An 8,850-nucleotide genomic window follows, 5' to 3' on the forward strand; every position below is an offset into this window, starting at 1 on the left:
TATACTTCCCATTCCATGACTTGCTTACCCTTCCCATTCCATGACTTGCTTACACTTCCCATTGCATGACTTCCTTACCCTTCCCATTGCATGACTTGCTTACCCTAATGTGCAATCAGTTTTTGTTTTTTATCATTTGTGTTTTTTAAGTTATTTAGCTTTTTATTCAGCAGCTCTCCAGTTTGCAATTTCAGCAGTCTGGCATGCATTGCTTTGAATAAAAGACTGGAATATGAATAGAAGATGGCCTTAATAGAAAGATGAGTAATAAAAAGTAGCAACAACAATAAATCAAAAACTATAAAACATAAATAATGAAAACCAATAGAAAATTTGCTTAGAATTTGCTATTCTATAACATACTAAAACTTAACTTAAAGGTGAACCACCCTTTAAAAGCAGGTTTTTTTCTCAGCATATGTGACAGAATGCCTTTGATGCAAGTAATGCAAGCAGAGCAATGCTAGAGGCAATATTGACAACAGACAGAATTTACATATAACTGGAAAATCCCAACAATTTGCCAGCTACTCTCCTGGGCAAACAAAACAAAAGCCTAAACTTAAGCAGTGATGCTAAACAGTTTTGTTTAGAGGAATCCGATATCTGCAAGACATGATGTATCAAGATATAATTCCACAGGGAAACTTAAAGGGCACCTATCACCTAAATCCACACTCTGGATAGGAGAAATAATAGTATTTATCTTTGAAAAGTCCCCTATTGAGCACTCTGTGCCCTGCATCAAGAAGGAGCTGCAGGCGGCCATATTGGGTAACAGTCAGGTGCGTAATAAGCGCGTGGCCCAGCTTGCACATTATGCAAATGTGCATGGCATAGGATTGGAAAATGCACTAATCGATCTGTATCACACACATGCACGTAATATGCTTATCGGAGTGCAGCAGCCTGAATTTTCTGGATCACATGGTCACCCTTAAAGTGGGGTAAGCAGCCTGCACCCGACGGTTGGTGTTCCACACTGCTGTAGGACTGTTCTGAATTAATAAACTGCACCAGAAACTCTCAGATGTAGAACTGCATGGCACAACCAGTTGTAACTGCCCCAGGAACTGTCAGCTGTAGGGTTGTGTGGCACAACCAGTGGTAGGACTGCTCTAGAAATATGTGGAAAAGGCAACTGTCATTCTATCAAGAAACTCACAAATGTAGGACCATGTTGTACATGCCACTGAAATACTTATTTGTAGAACTGTGTGACACAACCTATTGGGATTTCGCCACAGAACATTTTAGATGAAGACCGCATGGCACAACCCACAGTAATCTCACCTGGAGGACTATTGGCACAAGTCTCTGGAATTCCACTAGGTAAAACACACATCTGGAGGCCCGTTAAAATAACCAGTTTAAATCCTGTTTCCTCTATATTGTAAGCAGGTAATAAAACTATGCTATCACTTCTACTCTAATATATCTTCATTTTGGATGCAAAGAGACAGAGGTTTTCATGTAAACTATTTATATACAAAACCATAGCCAGAAAAGGAATTAGTATACCTGTGGTGTGCAAATGACTCAGTAGATGGGGAAGCCACAAATCTGCCTTTTTATATTTTCCCTTTTTTTTATTCAGATGGCCCAGGGGTGCATTTTTGATAACCTGGGTTTTACATATAAAAATATCATACAACATATGATCATAATATAATGAATTGTTAATATTAACTTTAATGTTATAGCTGTTCAAAAGTCATTCAATGTGCTGTCATTGCTCCATCTTAACAAAGGACCCCTTTGTTTAAGTATGGGACCTGTTATCCAGAATGATCGAGACCTCGGGTTTTCCAGATAACAGTTCTTTCCATAATTTGGATCTTCATTCCTTAATTCTACTAGGATGTATTTATTGTAAACTTGAAATAAACCCTATAGGTTGGGTTTGCTTCCAATAAGGATTAATTATATCTTAGTTTGGATCAAGTACAAGCTACTGTTTTATTAGTACAGAGAAAAAAGGAAATCAACTTTATAAATTTGGATTTTTTGGATAAAATGGCGTCTAGGGTAGACAGCCTTTCGTAATTCATAGCTTTCTGGATAAAGGGTTTCCGGATAACGGATGCCATACCAGTGGTATAATCAGTTTCTGCACTCCTCATGCATAATGAAATGGATAGGATGATTTATTAATACCAGACATGCTAACGGGTGCAAATATTGCCCACTAGTCTGCGACAGACAAATTGCTTGCAGCCAGCCTATACATAGAAGCTTTACTACACCCTTATGAGTACTTTTGATAGGATATCTAACACTAGGTGCATAATTCACTTGTGCAAAGTAGCCCTATACTTAACATTGGTACAAGGCACTCAATGTGCCTTCTAACACCTAATAAAAGATGCACTGATAAGGGATGTGCACGTGGATGTTGGGATATTTGCTAATTCTTTAAATCTCCCATGTGCCAGTCCTCAATGCTCTGGACATGACGAGATAGGACTAACAATTGTTCATGCACAAGAAGAGGAAGAGGACAGGAGGGTGAAGAGTGGTGATGGCCTAGGGGTGCCCAATCAGTAAATTCCGGGCCTAGAGAGCAAGGAACATTGGAGAAAAAAACAGCAACTCTCCACCCTTCTCTTTTTAATTTTGCTTGCTGACTCTCCAGTAAATGATCTAAATACTCCATGTCATGGAAAAAAATAAATTTCATAAAGGTGTCCTTATTTGAAGGATAAAATCGGAACTTTGCTAAAAATCGAAATCTCGTTAGGCAGAAAGTGTTGCGTCACATGGTTCAATTAAAGGGCATCTCTAACTAAAAAGTAAACAGAAGTGATTTGCGCTGGTGATTATCCTTCAACGAACAGTACATTTATTCATGTGCAGAGATATATCAGTGATATAAAAGAGCCATGTTCTTCTTGAATATGCACAAGCTACCATGTCCCTGGGATAGGCTGCCTTTGGCACACGTTCAACTTTTCCTATCATTCCAAATGGTTACATGTAAACACAGGCCAGGAGCACGCAGGATTTACACACGTAATAGGGGAAGGCAACTTGTGTGTTGGCTAGAACAAGTAGTTAATACACAATGTGCTTCATACTATCCTCCATTGAATAGATAAATATAAAAAACAATTAACCTAAGATGCAAATCCACCTAAAAAGTTTAGCCTTCTGCAGATGAAATTATCTGAGTTGTATTTCAGCAATGTTGCAGTTGGTAATTATTGAGTTATTTGCCTTTCCCCAACATGAACAATTAAGTGCTACTGACTGTTGCAGGTTGACATTCAATCCACCACAAGGTTTTATAGGGTCAGTGACCAGAGCTACAGTATTGCAGTTTAAGGTGTTTTTTTACTAAAATCCGATGCCCAATTTTAGTTCATTTATTAATAAAAAAAAACTTGATAAAACTGGATTGTGGAAAAACACGATAAAATTGTGCAAAAACCCAAATTGCTTGAACTTTTTTGGGGTTTTTCACAAATTGCTCACATTTTTCGGGCTTTTTTCCCGAAAACCATGAAAAAGTTGGATTTTCGGAATAAACCCACTGCAGAACAGGAAAATTCCAAATTGATATAGGTGCCGCTACCATTGACTTATACAGGACCTTGACAGGTCTGAGATGGCAGATTTTCAAATTCATTTTTATGCAGCATTGGGATATAATAAATCTCGAATATCGTTTTTTTCCACTAAAATTTTTTGGATTTTAATAAATAACCCCTAAATGTCACATTTTAGAGTTGAAGAACTAACAGTTTAAATGCCAATCTGTAGAACAAAAAAAATTAAATGAAGACCAACTGTAAATATTTTCAGGCCATCACGGTCCACATAATACATAGATCCATGAAGCCAGAATTCATCACAATAGAACTCTACAGTCATATATTAGCCTGTATAGGGTTTTTCAGGGCTTATTTACCAGAGCATGATATATATGCTCTAAAAAATTTATACAAATCAATAGAGTTGTGGAGTTACCCTCTGGCAAACTGCGGTGAACTCTGTTCTCACCCACTGAAACTTTGCCTGTAAAATTCAGTATTACGTACAACTAAATCATTATAACCAGCAGGGTGATTTGACTCAATAGGCTTTATCTATTGCCTATAGTAGATATTTCCAGGCTGCAATAAATTTTAGCAGGCTAAGCACCTATCATGAAAGGATCTTTTAAATATTGAAATTTTATTTTTAAATATTGAATTTTTAGAAACCAAAATATAACAGTGTCACTAACCCAACAACAGGTGCATTTGTTGCTATATCTATACGTTTTTTCAAGTTTAGAATCTGATGTTTAATTCCTGCGCCAGAGTCCAGCAATCTTGTTAACATTACATTTTTTTCCAGCCTGTATTTTAGCTAAAAGTGACATTATAAAAACACTTTTAGGAGTCCCAAAACTTTATAAAAATGTCACATAATTATGATGTCATAATTATATCTATAAACACCATATTAAGAAACAAGAAATCATGGCATGCTTAGGTATTTATAGATTCAACAGTATAAATGTCTTAATAATTCCAGCAAGTTCTATTTATACATGGCTGTGTTTGTTCAAATGAACAATATTGTTATAAAAATGCCTGCTGACAAAACCAGGTAGGTTACAGTGCCTTACCTGATGTTACTTTGGGCTACAGGTCCAAACTGTCCCCTTTTCTGACACTGGAAACTTCTCTTTGCTGGTCTGCAATGACTTATTCACCTTCTTTTGCTTCTACTTTCAAGTAGCCGAGCCGAACACCTCCTGTTGTTTATAGCAACTGAATCCTTCCGTCTTAAGCCTCCCTTTAGATTTCACTCTCTCTTTTTCTGATGCGGAGAACTAAAAAAATGCACAGCATACAAACTTGCAATTAGCAGGTCCAAAGGGGCTTAAATCCTGACTCAACAAAAGCTGAACATTCCAACAAATTTACTAAGCAGGGGCTGAGAGGAGTCTGACAAGACAAAAAAAAAAAAGTATGAGGACCCTTAAAACATGCCTGCACTAATTTGGCTAAATCTTGTAAGGAGTGAAGTGGTCTAATTACATATGCAAAAAGCAAAGTGCTCTTTTTAGGCTGTAACAGAACTGGTTTCGTTCTCTCTCTCTCTTTCTCTTTTTTTTGCCTTTTTACTCTCAGCAGAAAGGCTGTCTCTGCCTGGTATACTCCCTGCCCTTAAACTCACCAAACCAGAATCTTACTCCTAACAAACACAAGCAACTTCCCGCACATCCAAATTGAAATTTTATCCTGTTCAGTGAGCCTTTACTGGCCAAGGGCCAGTACAACATTCCTGTTCAGATACCTTCGCTACAAAGGAGAAAAAGGTCTCCCCATGGTCTGTTCATTTGTGGTTGACTCAGCTGATAAACAGATGCTGGGGAAACAAATAGGCGTTTAACAATGACACATTTGCCATTTTTCCTCTTTCCTTGTTTTTCCCAAAGACACCTGCTTTGTGTCTCTCATTTGCTTAGATGTTATCAGCCTCCCCCAACCTGCCTGCTCAGTCTGCCTGACAGGAGAACAACATGAGTGCAAGGCAAATGCTGGGCACACTTGCTCAGGAGCTAGGCAGCGTTTGGAACGCCTGACTCAATGAAAGAAAAAGAGATAAAATACCGTGAAATCCAACAGGCATGTCCTTCCCGGTTTCCAGTAGATGTAGAAGTGTCTTACATTTTTTTCCGACTAAAAGGATCATTTTTTTCTTTATTAGAAAAAAAGAGGGGGAACAGGAGACAAACCAGTTTTTCAGCTTGAGTCCAGCCTACTTTTAACCTTGTCCTTATCTGGCACAGCCCAGAGACAATGATAACTTTCCCACCCTTCACTAAATCACTAAGTATAAATAAATTAAAAGTGGGGCGGCTTGAACCCTGCACACTGCCGTGTTAATAGTAAACAAATGGGTGACACACATAAACACACACGCATATAAACGTTAGAGCTTCTTGTAATTCCACAAATTTTATTTACCAGTTGGAAGGAACACATTTATCACATATTTTAGCACATATTTCTGAAAATCACAGATGTGTTAATCACAATAGCACAATGTCACAGGAAACAAATTGCAGGCAGGGAAGATTTAGGAACCCACAAGGGTTATAGTATGTAGAAATCAAGTGTTATTATCATAATATAACGCTATTAGCTAACATCATTCTGTTTCCAGAAGAAATTCTAATTTATATAAGTTTTTCTCTGGAGATAAAGTATATTGCATACTTTGATACTACAACACAATCAAAACATAACAGCAAAACTTAAACCTTTGAGGGGCCACAATGGCTACCACCAGTTTTTCTACATAAAGGAATACAATATCTGGATGCATAGACACAATGGTATCAGTCACATGAAAGCACAGTAGATTTTACTAAACCCTAAAAATGAAGATGGCTTGAAATGCCATATTACTGGCCATATCAGTGTTTTCGCCTCCGTTTCTTTTCTGTTGCTGGAGAAAATGCGTCAAAGTAGACCTATTCTCTTTGCTCAGCGAAAATCTCCTGCTGTGACCTGGCCGATTTATTACTTTCTGCCTGCCCAAACCTTTAGTTTTCGAAACCTTCCTGTTAGCGTCGACACTGATGCATTTGACTTTTGTCTGGCGTCGGGTACCTTGCTTTAGACTGACGCACAAGCCATTCCACTTCTGACCTCACTGAACACCATTTATAGAACTATATTTTCTATATTTCTCAAGTATTATAATGTTAATCCTGAACTTTTAAAACGGTTTCCTAGTACAGGTTTGAGATCCGCTATCCGGCAACCCTTTATCCACAAAGCTCCGAATTACGTAAAGGCTGTCTCCCATATACTCTTTTCTATCTAAATAATTTTTAAAGCTGATTTCCCTTTTCTCTGTAATAATATAACAGTACCTTGTACTTGATCCCAACTAAGATATAGTTAATTATTATTAAAAGCAAAAAAAAGCATAAAGGGCCGGGGCACACGCTGCTATTTCGGGAGATAAGTCGCCAAGCAACAAATCGCTTCTTCTTCGGGCGACTAATCTCCACGAACTGCCTTCCCGCCGGCTAGAATGTAAATCGCCGTCGGGATGGCAGTCGGACCGCTTCAACTTTTCCGAGGACGATCGAAATTTCCTTGTGAGGCAACTTCGGGGCGACTTCGGAAAAACGAAGTGCTGGGCAACTATTCTCCCGAAATAGCAGCGTGTGCCTTTACCCTTAATGTTTACATGATTTTTTAGAAGATCCCAATTATGGAAAGATCTGTTATCCGGAAAACTCCAGGGCCCGGATAACAGGTCCCATACCTGTACAAAATCCTTGTTTTTACTGCAATTTAGTGGCCACCAGAGAGCAACCGATCAGGTTTCAGTTTCATTTTCTAACTTGTAGCAGACAGCTCAAAGCTAGATGGTGATTGGATGCTACTGGTAACATCTGGTCAATTTTTTTTGTTCAGTACTAAATTATGCTACTAATGCCCTGTGCCAAATGCCCTACAAATTGAAAGTAAAACTATCTTTAAATAAACACATCAGATTTTTAAGAATTACAGCAGATAGTATGAACATTATGGACTATATGTACCAAAAAGCAGTATAGAATTATTTTCTGTGTCTGAAGACTTCTTTGAGATCTAGAGAATGTAAAAACATCCCTTTTATGTATTTAAAAATGGCCCGGACATATGGAAAGCAAGGGGAAAATGTTTTCCAGTGTATGGTATCCTTTGGGGTGGGGGACTCCCTTGCTCCCAAATTTTTGCTTCATATGTGACTTTTTCAAATTAATTTCATTATTTTATAGCCGGTATGCCTGTGAATTTAAACTCCAGCAGTATAAGCAAATTGTCTCATTCATATAAAAGCAAAGTGGATGGTTTGTTTGGTAGTTGTGCTTTATTACCTTTATTATCCTAAAAAGACAGAAAACCTTTCTTACATCTCCAGCAAATGAAGGACATCCCTAGAAAAGCTTCTATACCAATCTGTCACCAATTTGTAATTTAGTTCTTGGAATTTACAACACAAAGATGATTTTTGGGAGAGTGAGGATATTGTTCCACCTCTCCACTGGAATTCCATCTTTCTTATTTTATGAGGAAAAAGACTAGTATAACTTGGTGAAACACAAAAAGATTAGAACACTTCATTGGATGGAGCGACTAATTGTTCTCTCCTTGTGAGAAACTCCCTGGTTTTGAACCTGGGATCTGTTGCATTCCAGGCACTACTCCTCCTGCCTGAGCCACAGGAGGCAGTAAACCGACAGCCTGAAATATAATATCATATATGACACTGCCTCCATCTTCCAGGAATCCATGACCTCTAGCCAGCGGCGGGCAGACAACCCCATGCTGGATTATTGGCACTACCGCTAACTCCAAGCCTTGTGATATCCTGATCTTGTTCCTGTTTCTGATCCTGCTCCAGTTTCTGGTCCTGAATCTTAACTGGTAATCTTGTCTTGTTCCTGCCTCGTTCCTGCTCTGTTCCTATCTGGTCCCTGTTCCCTGTGATTTTGGATCTCTCAGTATTGACCTCTGCTTGTTATCGACGTTGCATGTACTCTGCCTGTCAGATTTTTGGCCTGAACCTAGACTTGTTTTTTGCTGTCATTATATCTGCAGAGCCTGTGCCCTTTTTTTCCTTATTAAAAACCTAAGTTATACAGCACATCGGCTCCTGTCCAGTCAATCCTTACACTCCTAGTGTTGTTTTTCTTTGCCTTCATTGTAAGGAAGATACTGTAAATACTACCACACATGCATAAGCTCAAGGTTTCTTGATACAGGTATGGGACCTGTTATCCAGAATGATCGGGACCTAAGGTTTTCCGGATATGGATCTTTCCCTAAATTGGATCTTCATTCTTTTAGT

The 8,850-nt window shown here is 38.4% G+C and overlaps 1 protein-coding gene across 2 annotated transcripts in view; it reads right to left on the reverse strand.

The window, feature by feature from the left end:
- Window positions 1-5,738, reverse strand: part of rbm47.L (RNA binding motif protein 47 L homeolog) — a 71,542-nt gene extending 65,804 nt beyond the window's left edge. Inside the window, exons 1-2 of one of the 2 annotated variants that reach the window (XM_018229255.2) lie at window positions 5,607-5,738; window positions 4,616-4,822 (exon numbers count right to left, since the gene is read on the reverse strand). The gene's annotated coding sequence lies outside the window, so the exon portion shown is untranslated. Of the gene's footprint in view, window positions 1-4,615; window positions 5,110-5,606 lie in introns of those variants that run through there. The other variant, XM_018229249.2, reaches the window with a different exon arrangement.
- Between the last annotated feature and the right edge of the window lie 3,112 nt (window positions 5,739-8,850).

This window comes from Xenopus laevis, chromosome 1L (assembly GCF_017654675.1).
Source record: "Xenopus laevis strain J_2021 chromosome 1L, Xenopus_laevis_v10.1, whole genome shotgun sequence".
NCBI lineage: Eukaryota > Metazoa > Chordata > Amphibia > Anura > Pipidae > Xenopus > Xenopus laevis.